Genomic DNA, 14,370 nt, shown 5'->3' with positions numbered 1-14,370 from the left:
CGACACAAACCCGATGGCGTAATCAGTTTCTTAATCTAAGCGGCATATTTGCAGAGGACCCGGAGGAGGGAATCTTTAAGGAATTTAGGGGGAATCTAAAACATTCTTTAAGCCCTAGATTTCCACTTTCTTAGAATTCAGAAATTTGACAGTCGATTTTGCACTATTCAATGCCACAAATATGATGGTGCGTTCAGATTTCCATTTGCTCATTTCATTTTTCGTCCACTTTTCTAAGTGGAGCGCAGGTGTTAGCATTCAGTGTGCTAGCGTGCGAGTAGTCATTCCATGAGAGTCCAACGCCATGAGATCGATGGTATGAACAACTTCAGCAGCTTGATATCATTTTCTTCAGATGGCCCTTGGATGTGAGGTATATGCAGTGTATTCATGTGCTTCTTTTTGCTATGCATTGTGCTGCTTAGATCCCTATTTGATGTTTGATGTGGGATCTTGTTTCTTACTTATTTTCCTGATTCCTGCTTGATTTGATGCAGAATCATTTGTGTGATGTACTTGTTGTCATGATTCATCATGTCTTGTTCAAGATCCCTTTGTTTTCATGTTGATGGGATACTCCTATTGTCGCCATGTATGTTTGCATTGAGATCCCTTTTATGCCATGTTGGCGGGATGCTCATCATGCATGAGTTTATGTCATACTGATAGAAGTCCATTTTTGACTGAGAGTTCCTATAATGGAACATCTCTTGGAAGCACTCCCACGTGAGGGAATTTTCCTTGTCTGATAGCGACATCATCTCTTACGTGCATCATCACTATTGACAACACTTAATGCAGTGACCTACACCATCTTGACACCAGGGCCTGGAGATGTAGTCCCTCCCGGATGAACTCTGTTATCAATGGCTTATGTTTTCATGTGCTGATGATTGTCATGTTCCTCTTCTTTACAACATGTAGATGTATTCATTTATGTTCTTTTGAAAAATCAATTTAACACATCACGAAAGTAAAAGGCTTTGGAAGGGTCCTTTGTCACATCCGGACCTGGATTACAGAAGAGGCTGAGGATTTTGTTGTAATGGATAAGGAGCTGATAATGCAGGTTGAGGTTCAATACATGTCCCCATAGTAGTATTGGATATTCCCAAAGGTCGCTGCCAATTCATAGACCAGTTCAGATTTTGAGAAGTGGAGGCAGGCCACTGGGATGGATAGGGATTACCTTGCCAAATAGGAGTAAAAGGAGAATTTGGCCAGCCATTACCCGGAAAGGATTGAGTTTTCCAAGGTGTCATAGGGAATGACTGGGATTTCCAATTCGAGTAAGGTGATTGGCCTTGCCATGTTTCCCAGGGTTCTGTTGCTGATTAAACGGTGAAGAAGGAAAGAACTGGGATGCATCTTGTGACATACCTATAGGTTTGGCCTACCACTGTCGAGATTAGTTCATTAGATACACTGGCTTTGTTTCTTGTTCTGCTTCCTTGAAAACTGCTTTCAACCCTGGAAGTGATGGACATTGTTTAGTGGTGTGATCCTTGGTACAGATAGCACATGTCTGAACCATGTCCAATGGGCATTCCTGTTGGATGTGCTTCTTTCGGTAGCGTAGGTAGAAAATGGCTAAGTTTTGTTCTGCTAAGGCTTGTTTCTGTTTAGCCTATAGGACGTCCAGCTGCATTATGAGGGTGCCTTGGATGTCCATCTTGAAATCTTCCAGGAGGTTATGGATTTCCATTCATGTTACACCTCCACTATGTGGTTTTCTTCCCCTTCTCATGGGATCTCGGCTTCATGCTCCTATCCATGCGCTTCCTCACAAACACCTGATACACAAGTGAATGATTTCATCATAATATTCTTGAGAAATATCTCATTTCCCCATTAAATTTAGAGTTTTTATCCATTCTTCTTTCATTCCTTTAATTAAGATAGCTCTTAGGACTTCTTTTGGTAAGGTGGTGTATGGAGATCTCTGCAAATTATAATGAAACTGTTCGACATATTCTTGTAGAGTTTCATTATCCTTTGCAGCCATCTTAAAGGTTTCGTCTTTTGGCTCCCTAGTCTTGCAAAAGTCCTGGTATCTTGTGAGGAAGGAAGTTTTCATATCATCCCAAGAGTTAATAGTACGTCCACCCAGACCCATGAACCATCTCAAGGTTTCTCCCTTCAGAGTAGAAGGGAACAATTTTAGCTTTTGAGGGTCAGTGGTATAGTCATACCCTCTGCAGAGGACATCAAACTCGAACAGGAAGCCATTAGGATCCTTCATGATCATCCCATGGAAATTTGGGATGTTCTGCAAAGGAATAGCCTTCATAGGGGCATTGGCCACTTGGTCAACTATGGGGTATGCCAATGTCGAGGTTTGACCTTGAGGTTGTTGATTTTCCATTTGGTAAAAAATGGGCCAATATACTTCAGGAATTTCAGGGGGTGCTATTTGAGTAAGAGAGGGATTAGCAATCCGAGTTGGTTTTGCAGCACTTCCTAGATCTAGGATCACAAGAGATCCTTGCTCAGACAGCTAAGGTCCTGCCTTAGCAGTTCCACTAGTTTCTCCCTCTCCTGCTCTTAAGTTACATGATTTTCCCTCTTGCAGAGGATCAGAATGTAAGTTTGTTGTAACTTGAAGACTCTGTTCAGATCCTCCAATTTAGCTTTGAATCTCAGCATAGGATGCAGATGGTGAGCCTGCTGCCTGAGGGATTACAGTAGGGCTTTTCCCAGATATAGTCTAGAATCCTATTGATGCTTAAGACTCTGCTTTTCTTACGATTTCATCTATAAAAGTTGTTCTCCCAAGGTTCACTGATCCCTTGGGTTTTGTGGATTTATGTGGGGGGTTTTGATCTTTTTCTATCTTTCTATTCCTATTCATTCATAAAAACCTATTCCTATTTAACCTCTATGCTTTTGCTGAAAAGTGGGTTGGAGAGCAAGAACTTTACTTGCTAGTTATGTAGGTTCTTACCTCCCATTTTTAAAACCCAATTCTTTTACAACAAGATAAAAGGAAATCACTTTGAAACACTCTCCCTGGCAACGGCACCAAAATGTTGGTGCACTAAGATGTCTTTTTACAAGCAATCTTAATTCCTACATTAATAATCAACCCAGGGCAAGTATTTTTATTTCAAGAGTGTCAGCACTATATATGCAGTGAATTCAGAGGTTAACTGACAATGAAAGAAATTGGAATCGTTGCAATTTCTAATGACTATCTCTTTTAAATCCAATCCAAACCACTCTGAAAGAAATAACTCTAAGAGAAATTCATAACACACTTTGCAATTCTACTTAATCTATTCTGAAAGAAAATGAATCTGAATGCAACTAGAAAGAATCACACTTGGCAATCTTAACTGGAATTGAAACTAACTCGCTTAATCATGAAAGAGAACTATAACAATTGAACATCAAATAGTAATTGAACAACAAATGATAAATGAACAACAAATGACCATGTAAGCATCTTACAGAAGGCAATCAATTCTATCTTTGAAATCTATGATAACATTACTTGGAATGAACAACGATCTAATGCTAGAACTTACATAACCAATTCAATCAAGAGCATCACACATATCTAACGTACAACTAAATCTAAATCTTGAATAAATAGCAAATGTGAATCAGAATAGTCAATCTTCATGGTAATCGAAATGATACCAACTTAACAACAACAAACATTAAAGAATAAACAAAAAGGATTATAACATAGGTGAAGCAGCAAATCTTCTCTTGACTGGGCCCAAAGTCTCCAGAAGTCCCCGCTATTAGATACTCAGAAGATGATTATAAATTAAATGCAGTCTTCTTCATTAAAACAAGTAACAGAGTTACAACATCACCAAGATGAAAGTATTATATGTAAAAAAGAATAGTTACAAACTGTAAATTTTGAACTAGCTGTGCAGTTTGCCTTTCGGCCTTATATATAACATTTAGAAAAGTAAATAGATAAAAGTGAATCCTCAGGATCAGGGGATCCTAAGGATTTTACAATACTCGATTTGATTCCATCATAAAATAGCATCGGTCTACCTGGTCTTCCGTTGTCTTGCTTTGCCTCAGACGTTGTCTTTTTCCTTTACGGGTTGCTGTTGTTCTGTCGATTGAACATCCATCGTCCAATCCACATCTTCTACACATAAAGATAGTAAAAGTTAGTTTTTCATGCTTAGATTCGTCTAATTTTTTACTGATTTCTTTTACCCAACTTCAGTTGCTATTTACTCTACTTTTATCCATAAAACAAATATCGACACATGAAGACGAGTGATAAATAAACTTATTTACAAGGAGAAAACATATGTTTTTCTCGTCCTAACACTTGTACTAAAAAGAATATTGGTGTCTTGTGTATATGTGTTGCTCATGTGCATATGATGTTATGTTTATATGACTGTGTTGTGTTTCTCATGAATAAATGGCTAAAGTGATTAAAATGTGAAATTTGTGATGAATTGTATAGTTTTACGACACTACTGATTCACCCCCCCTCTAAGTAGTGTCCTGGTTTTAATTCATTTCTAATAGTAAGGGCGCAATTTATTTAGAGCATGTAGTATTTACAACCTTTCATTCTCATAAATAGGTTTGTGCAAGTACTTTCCTTTGATTGGGTGACTTTCAAAAGTAATGGCTCTTCCTTCTTGCATTAAAACAACACCAATGCCATTTCTTGAGACTTCACATTCCACAATAAAGGTTTTTGTGAATTCTGGTGTATCTAAGACTGAATCTTTGAACATTTTCTCTTTAAGATGTTCAAAGGCCCTAGTTTCCTCTGGATCCCAAAAAAATACACCTTTCTTCAGTAATGTTGTTAGCGGTGTTGTTTTTTTCCCATAATTCTTAACAAACTTGTGATAATACTCTGTCAACCTCATAAATCCTCAAAGATACTTTAAGGTTGTGGGTATTTTCCATTCCTTTATGGATTTAATTTTGTTAGGGTATGCCTTAACACCCTCATGAGATACAATATGAGCCAAATATTCCACTTCCTATACTTGAAAGAAACAATTTGGAGGGTTTTGCATAAAAAAATTCTCCTCCAATAGTTTGATCACCCTTTCAACATCTTGAACATGATCTCTCGAAGACTTGTAGATTAGTATATCATCAAGACATATTAACACAAATTTTCTAAGGGTGGGTTTGAAAATGGAATTCATCAAACCTTCAATTGTGGAAGGTACATTAGTAAGTCCAAAAGTCATGACTAAAAATTCATAATGACCTTCATGAGTTTTGAATGTTGTTTTTGGAATGTCTATTTTCTTGATTCGAATTTGATGATATCATGAGCAAAGATCTAGCTTGGTGAAGTAAATTTATCCATGTAGTTCATCCAACAATTCATCAATCACAAGAATGGGAAATTTATCTTTAATAGTGAGATTATTGAGCTCTTTATAGTCCAGGAACATATGATATGATCCATCCTTATTGTGCATTAATACTACTGGAGAAGAGAAAGAACTTTGGCTAGGTTGAATTACAATTGCCTCTATCATTTCTACAACCATACATTTAATTTCACTCTTCTGGGAATATGGATATATGTAGGGTATGATGTTTGGAGGAACACTTCTTGGAATCAAGTGAATAACATGATCATGATCACAAATATGTGGGAGACCTTTGGGAGTCTCAAATACCTTGGAATAATTGACAATGACTCTTTGGATATTTAGAGAAATGGATGACTTTTATTTTTGAACATCTAGTGAGCTTAATTGTGAAATTTCCCTTCATTGTTCCTTCCACAAAATATTTGTCATGCCATTATAGATTATTATATTCCTAGGTTTCCCTTCAATGCCCCTTAATTCAATTTCCTTTCCTTACTAGAAAAATTTCAAGAAAAATTCGTGAAAATTAAAATATATCATCCCCAAAGATTGTGACTATTGGACTCCTAATCCAACATAAACACCATCCATTGGAATGGAAAGAATTGGACTATTCAATACATATTCCCCGATGGTTATATTGATATTATGACACTTCCTTGAGTAATTTATAGTTCTTCCATTTGCAACCATCACTTGACACTCTGGTGTTGGATATAAAAACACTTCAAATCCTTGGCTTTCTTACAATGAATAAAATTATGTGTACTACTTAATCAATAAGCATTATAACCTTTTTATTCTAGATATATCACTCTATCTTGAGAGTTTGAGGAATGGTAATTCCTGCCAATTAATTACAAGATATGGCCATATCAATTTCTTCATCTTCAACCTAAGGGGTTGGTTCCTAACGTATATCTTTTCCTTTTGATGCTTATTTTCCTTTTCTTCCTCCTCTTCACAATCTATCTAAAGTAATTTCTTCTCAGCACACTTATGACCTTTATTGTATTTTTTATCACAACTACAACAAAGACCTTTTCCTCTTTTTTCCTCTATCTTTTGTGGTGTCAAGCGTGTAGGTTGTGGAAGGCTAGGAGCGGTAGCACTTCCATATTTATAGTTGTGAGTAGTAGACCTCCTTGTTTCCATAATTTTACTTTCAACTTTTCTTTCCAACCCAAATGCATTCTCCAATGACTTACGGTTCTTAAAGGCGAACCTCATGTTGGATGTTATCCTTTAAAGTACCTAGGAAGGAATCATTTAGTTGCTCCTTTGGAATATCAGTTACCATGATATTCAATCTTGGAAGTCCTCAATGTGCTCCCCAAGACATTGATCATTGTATCCTCATAATGTACTATGAATTCCTCTGTAAAAAAATTTCAAGGCACAAGTGATTTACAATAAAAAATCCATCAATACCATACAAATTGATTGGGTTCTAAATATAAAGATTCAATGTATACATTTTGTATTTGTTGCACATTGTTTGGATCAAAGAACCACTCATTCTGTAGTATCCATGTTATTATATTCTTGCCATCAAACTTCCTCATATCGATATTTGGAATATGGTTGGTATTCAAACAAAATTTATGGTCTCTAAAATCATGATTCACATTCCTTTTGTTCTCATCATGAGTTTCATGGACTACCTTATCACCATCATGAAGCATTTCCTATATCAACTTTATCAAATCTTCCTTCAAACATTTCACTTATACTTTTAAACCATCCTTCAAACCTTCCATGTTTAAATGTAAACTCTCCATGTCCCCTTTTATTTGGGCTTCTAAACCATCCATCTTAACATTCATTTCTCCCAATTTAGTTTTGGTTTCTCTTTATGAGAGAAAAAATTTCTCCCTAAATTTTGATATATCATGTCGCATTTCTTCCTCTTCATGCATCATAGTATATCTTTCCAAGGGCTTAACAGGTGTAGAATTTTTTTTTTAGGAACCATTTGGGAACCAATTAATGGTATTTATGTTTCACTATGCCCTTTGAATCACTTCAAGCTGATTTTTCAAACAAAATTTATGAAAATTTAAAAATACACACCTTTTAGAGCTTGATTTTGAGCTTGTTGATAAGGCTGAACTTGAAACTATTGTATCTATGTGATTTTGGCCTCCCAAGATATGGAATTTCATCCTCTAGTATCCCTCTCTGTCTTTTTTCCAACCGCACAAGTTATACTGATATTGGATTATTCAAGATAAAGCTATGCCAAATCTCCCGCGACGTCCTGATTATGGACTGGCTCAGTAGAGAGAACTTGTACAAGATGTTATGTGCCACTGTTTCAACCTTTGTCCTTAAAAATTCTCTGTGAAAAACTAAAGTCCATCTAATTTAAGTCACATTTCATATAATTCAAATATGATTCTTGAATATAAAGTTATGATGATTTGAGAATAAATTCTAGAGCATGCAGAAACCTTAATTTCCTTGGACCATATCTAAAATAATATAGTGAAACAATCTTTAAAAATTTTACACAATGTTCATTAAGATTTTGAATCCACTTGGTCCAAAATTTCAGCCTCTGAAGCCTCGTAGAATAAAAATTTTAGTGAAAATTCCAATATGACCTATTTGAAGCAATGAAACCCTAGGATCCAGAGCACTAATACCAAATGTTATGTAACCATATCACATAAAAAGAAGAAATGATAGATCAATGACATGAAAATAAGCCTCTTTGAGGGGAAAAACTCATTTTACATCACATAAATGAACAGTTCTTGATGATTCAAATGGAAAGAATTCCTTGGCATATATAGGAGTCTAAAGGGTCAAAATATAATTAGGACCTACATAACAATAATAATGTAAAGAATCAACAATAACAATAATGGGTTTCTATGGGGAACAACAATAAAAATATGGGGGCTACACTAGTTTTATAGGGACCTAACACTTCCTCCTTTCATAAGCATTTCCTATAAAGCATCCTCACTTGTATCGATTTCTAATTTAAATGGAAATGGTAAAGTCATTATATTTGAAACTAGTGTATGGGTGATCTTCTTCTTTAGTTCTTCGAAGGATTATTTTTGTGGCTTGCCACATGAAACCACTTCCCTTTGGTATTCATGGTGTGTAATGGTGCAACTACAACTAAATTTTTTGTAAGAACATCCTCAAGTATTGAGATACTCCCATGAAGTTCCTTACATCCACCAAATTGGTAGGAATGTGCCATTGGTTCAGGGCCACAATCTTATTGGGATCCACCCTCAGCGTTTCTCCATCGGTCACGTGTCTAAAGTAAATCAAGGAAGGATTTTCCTAATTCACATTTTTTCATATGTGTGAGGTTGATTTTTTCTTGTGTCTCTAGTACTTGTGGCACATGTGAGATGTTCTCTTACTAGATTTAATTTAAAATTAGTATTTCATTTAGAAACATTATTAAAAATTATTCAATAAATGGGCATAATACATCATTCATTAGGTACATGAATGTTTTAAGTGCATGACATAATATGAAATACATAACTAACCATTCATGCAAGCCTTTCCCTACCTTGAACACTACATTTCACACATATTTTTCTTTTATTATTACTTTATGGTAAATCAATTTGAGGTCCAACTTAGTTAATAACTTGGATTTTTGTTACCAACAAGTCTTACATCTATGGATATGGATATATGTTCTTGTTAGTGACATTTGTAAAGGCACAATAACCAATTCACATTCTCTAGCTTTAATCATTCTTGGGCACCATTATGATTGGTGAATGACATAATTATCTAATAGCCTTGATGACTCTCTACTTGAACAATTGTTGCAATTATGTCTTCATTTTATTTGCTTTAGAAGGATGGATTGTGTCTATAGCCCAATTTTTGGTAATGTAAACTCTAGCAACAATTTAATGTCATTCACAACCTCTCTCTTGCATGAAATCCCTTGAGATTCTTGGAACACCTCCTTAATAAGATTTTATCAAAAAATGGAGTTGTAAATGTTATTTTCTATCACACCCTTCCAAATATGCATTTATCTCGACTTCACTAAACTATCCTTATTTCTTCCTTTGTATTAAGGATGGAAAGACAATTTTATGATTTCAATTATTATTCTTCCATAGCAAGTGCTAATTAAAGAGAGTTTATATTTTCCCCTGTGTGCATTTATGGTGAAACCATTCCCAATAGAACAAGTCAATATCAGTGTTCCCTTATCTTGAAGATGATATCTATGATATATAGCAATGGGCTTCCCTCAATATGACTTTACACACATCCAATAAGACTACACCTACTTCCACTTCATCTATGAAGTTTTGATTGGTGAAAATCTTGAACCAGTATGGTTTGACCACTCTTAGCTCCACCTCTTATCTCACCCAACCTAAGGGATATGGTTTCAAATGATCATGAGACTCCAAACCAAGCTTCACAAGTAATTGTGTAGTAATAAAATTTGATTGTGAATTAAAATCAATGAAGTGATCCACTTTATATTGTTTCATGTGGATATTGGTGTGAAATAATTTAATTGCCTCCTTCCCTTCCTTGGGACTACAATTTTCCAATTATTCCTCTTTTTAGATAATAGAAAAACTAATTTCCCTATCCAAATATGAATTATTTTCCACCCTTTCTTTAGAAACTATAACTACTAAATATTTAGACTTTGTTCCCTTCTTCTAGAACTGCTTGTGACAATTTCTGAGATGTGATTTCTAGAATTCTTCCTTCGTGTGCCTTATTTTCTCAAAATACTTGCAATACTTAGTTGGAAGTATTATTTCTTGCATCAATGATACAATATTTTTTGTATCCCACTTCTTTGTCTTCTTCCCTTTCTTCTATGGCTCTCACTATTCTAATTGTTTATGCACCCCAAAATGTTGTTTTCATTTGTCCCCTTCAAGGCACTATGTTGTCACACTTTCTTAACCAAGTGATTTGGTCATGAAGAGAATCAATTGTCTCCAAAATTGAAGGACCCTCAAATATTTCATTTAAATCTTTTGGTTTTTTATCCAAACAAAGTAGTTTTCTTCTTGAACTTAGTGAAGAATTCCTTCATAGATTATATCTACCTTTAACTAAAATAATGACACGTAATAATTCTCCACATAACTGATTAGATTCAACTGATATTTAATAGTGTCCTTGAACACTTCACAACAAATTATTAATAGATTGTATTTAAGTTCTCTTCCTGCAATGTCACTCTCTCACAATCCCAAGTCACGACCTTCAAGCTTCAGGTCAACAAATGAAATTCTCTACTTTCTAGTGACTTCATCTACATTGAAGTACATCTCCATCTACTATAACCACCAATTCAACCTAATTGAATAAACTTCTCCTACATTTGGTTTGAAGTCCAACTTTTCCTATACAAAAAAATTTACTTGAATTCTACTATAGTTGTCATCTCCCATTTTGGTCTTAGTCTTAATCTCAATTTCTAGTTCTCTTTCCTTCCCCTTGGAATCTAACTCCTCACCTGATTTTGTACCAACAGATTTACAACCTTGTATTTCCTTCCCTTATCCCTTTAACCACTCAATAAATAATTTTTCATCTCTACTACTTAATCTCTGAGTGAAGCATTTAAACTCAACATTAATATCCTCTGGAGGATCATCCATAGTCTAGTTTGAATGTTGTTTCCATTTCCTCTTTTTCGAATCTTGGGGTTAATAAAAAATAACTCTCCACCTTCTAATAACATATTCAAGTGAATGAGCATATACTATGTGCTTCCATCCAAGGAAAGACTTGATGTATTATAATATCAATATGATCCATAAATTTTAACCCTATATCCCATCTATCTAGTTTGAAAGTTGTTTTTCCCTTCCTCTTTTTTGAATCCTTGGGTCAATAGCAACTAGCTCTCCACCTTCTATCAACTTCTTCAAGTGAGTGAGCATCCACTATGTGCTTCCATCCAGGGAAATAATTCATGTACTCTAATATCAGTATGATCCATAAATTTTAACCCTATATCCCATCTATCTCACCAACATGGATCCTCTATAGAATTAAGTTAATTTGATGTCACTACAATTTACTATCAAATCGACATTAATTTCCTTTAAATTCAATTCATTAATAGGGATTTGTTTCCATGCTCATTTTCTTATTCCAACTAATTTAGTAAATTGATTGCAATCCTCAATTAAATACCCAACAAGAATAACACCTCTACTTTGATTCTAATGTCAATAAAATAATAAACTATGTTTGTAGTGCTCTTATTTCGGTTTAAAAAACCAAAAATTGCATTGGATTATTCTCATAAATAACACCGCCTTCTTCCATTATTTTCCAACTAAAAGATAAAGTAACAATTATACATTTATTTATAAAGGATGTTGTAATAAATTAGCGATGGAACAAGTATCTACAACAATAATGAGTATCACCATATCAAAATTTGGATGACTCTATGCACTCAATTTAGGTTGAAACCAAAATGAACAATAGTAGCAAATCTAAATAGAGAATTGGTCTAAGATTAGAAACATTGGTTAATACCTCTCATTTATGCACCTTTGATTTGATTTTTTATCTAAACAAATGGCCTCAGGTATCCTATTATTGTAACTAAGGGGATAGGCTTGAGAAGAGGATAATAGAGAATGCAAGGCACTATTATGACTAGAAATTCACTTAGCAATGCCTTGGAACATAGAAATTAATTAAAACAATGCAATCATAAAGTTTTCAACACAACAAACATAGAATTTAACATGGAGAAAACCAAAGGAAGAAACTCCAATATTGAATGGCTACGGTCAATATTTATGTCTCAACAATTTGCAAGTTACAAAAAAATCTAGTTTTCTAGTTCATTTACAATCACTTCATGGAAATTTTGATATAGTGTTCCTACTCAAGTATGATAAAGAACCTCTTTAAATTTGTTTTTCCTAAATTTATAGAAGTGTAGGATTTATTGGGATCCATTTGAAGGGAAAGCATCCCCTACTATCCATCTCCACGAATCCACTGCTCTCTTCCCTTTTTCCTTTTTATAATGTCCCCATCCACTAAGGACAGATAAGGAAGGGGATCTACTAGCCTAATAATGTTCCCATAGGCTAGGATGGTAAAAATTAATCAAGGTAACATGATTCACTTAGGAGAAAAAATTACAAAATCTAAAGTGGTGAAAAGGGGGACATGGGTCCTAGGCTAATGAAAAATCACTTGTAAATTATAAAGTGAGAAAACCCACTAAAATGAAATTACTAAAATAGAATGGTAAAAAAGTGGAAAAAGTGGCAAATGAGTTATAAAAGAGGGAAAATGAGGAATCTCTCCTCATTCTTTCTTTTTCTCACTTAAGAATTAGAATTTTGGAGAGCTCTTGCAGAAGAGTCTAGGGTTTTTGGAAACCCTCATTACTAGTTGCTAGTTTCGGTGTTGAAACTATACACCCTAGCTAGCCTTGGAGTGAAATCACTTAGATTTCAACATTAGGCTTCATTGTTGATGGAGAGGAAGGTCATCGCAAATATGGAGTAAGTTTTTAAAGGTGTTATGAGTTTATTTTATCTTTGACTTTGTTTTTTTCTATATATTCTCTTCACATGCTAGATTTGGAGTCATATTTGATGAAGAGTACACATTCCACCAAGGGGCCAAGTTTATTTATTGCTTGCCAAGTTCTGCTACTGATTTAAGGGGGTGAGTTCATACTTATAGGTGATTTTTATCACCTATAAGGACCCATGAATACCTTCCAAGTTGGCTGAGTTGACAACCATTTTCATTTTGTTCGTTGGGGGGAGATGGGGGAGGGGGGGGTTTGAATGTTATAATTGTTGGGAAAGTTCAATGAAAAAGAAATATATTTGTTCATTGGAGTTGAGAACTAGTAAATAGGGGTCAATTTTATCACCGATAAGGGTCGAGTTTCACCCATGAATGTCGAATGACTGGCTGGAAGGGAAAGTAGTTTTTATGCTAAGTTACCACCCAATTCTGAATATTTTTCAACCACTAGAGTGACCATGATTTCCCTAGTTTGATGTCTGAGTGAAGAAATATCTATACATTGATATTATGAGGGGTTTTTTATTCATTAAATGGCTTGTATGTCTGCTTGAAGGAGGGACAAATTCCTTGTTGAAGACTTATATATTTTGCTAGAGGAAATCACTACTATATCATTACTAAAACAAACCCAGGTTCCTTGTTCTTTTTTATTTTGTATATCAATCTTAATATCAATCCATAAATGTGAAGCTATACCATTGGTTTTCTCATAGCAGTGATCTGTACAAATTCCAAGAATAATATGAATGTCATATTGTTGATTTGAAGTGTTCCCATGAGATTTTATTTAGCAATGTGTATATTACATTGAATAAATTTCATGAAAGTGCACCTACATTCATATGTTAACAAATAGTTTGACGAAACTTCACAAATACCATATCAAGTAACAATCAGAAATTTGGTGGGAAACTAAAGGTATCTCCAGGGGGTATCTTACACTCTTCTAGTTGCAATATAATGCATGGTTCTTCAATTTTATTTAAATTTCTCTCTATTTTATTATGGTATTATTTGGAAGAGTGGGACTTGGTTGATCTAGCATGGGATTCTTCACACTATTAACCGCATATATATACCTCATCCTCAACTTCTATAACCTTGAAATTTAACTTCTAAAACCATGAAATTTACCTTATTCAACCATTAATTCTTAACTTATTTAGTGCTTTCCACCGGTCTAATACATTAACTATTTAATGCTTTCATGTTGAACTAGTTCAAATCACAAAATGAGCCTTCAATTCTTTTCATTTTCTTAGAAACTCAAAGGTAATTTTCTAGAGACTAAGACTTCTAATATGCTCTCTAGAATACTTTTCCAATGTTTGTATTTATGCTCAATTCTAATCTTGGGATCAAATATAATGGGCTTTATAAATTTTCTTCATGTTCACAACTTATACATTTTTTTCACACACTCATCATTGAGTCTTTTGTTAAACAATTGGCATGAATCCTTCATGAAATCCATATATTTTTCCCT

Source organism: Pinus tabuliformis, chromosome X (assembly GCF_031772625.1).
Source record: "Pinus tabuliformis cultivar Carrire ecotype Pingquan chromosome X, CPIR1, whole genome shotgun sequence".
Lineage (NCBI taxonomy): Eukaryota > Viridiplantae > Streptophyta > Pinopsida > Pinales > Pinaceae > Pinus > Pinus tabuliformis.
The sequence above is the reverse complement of the archived record's forward strand: the minus strand, read 5'-3'. Positions refer to the sequence as shown.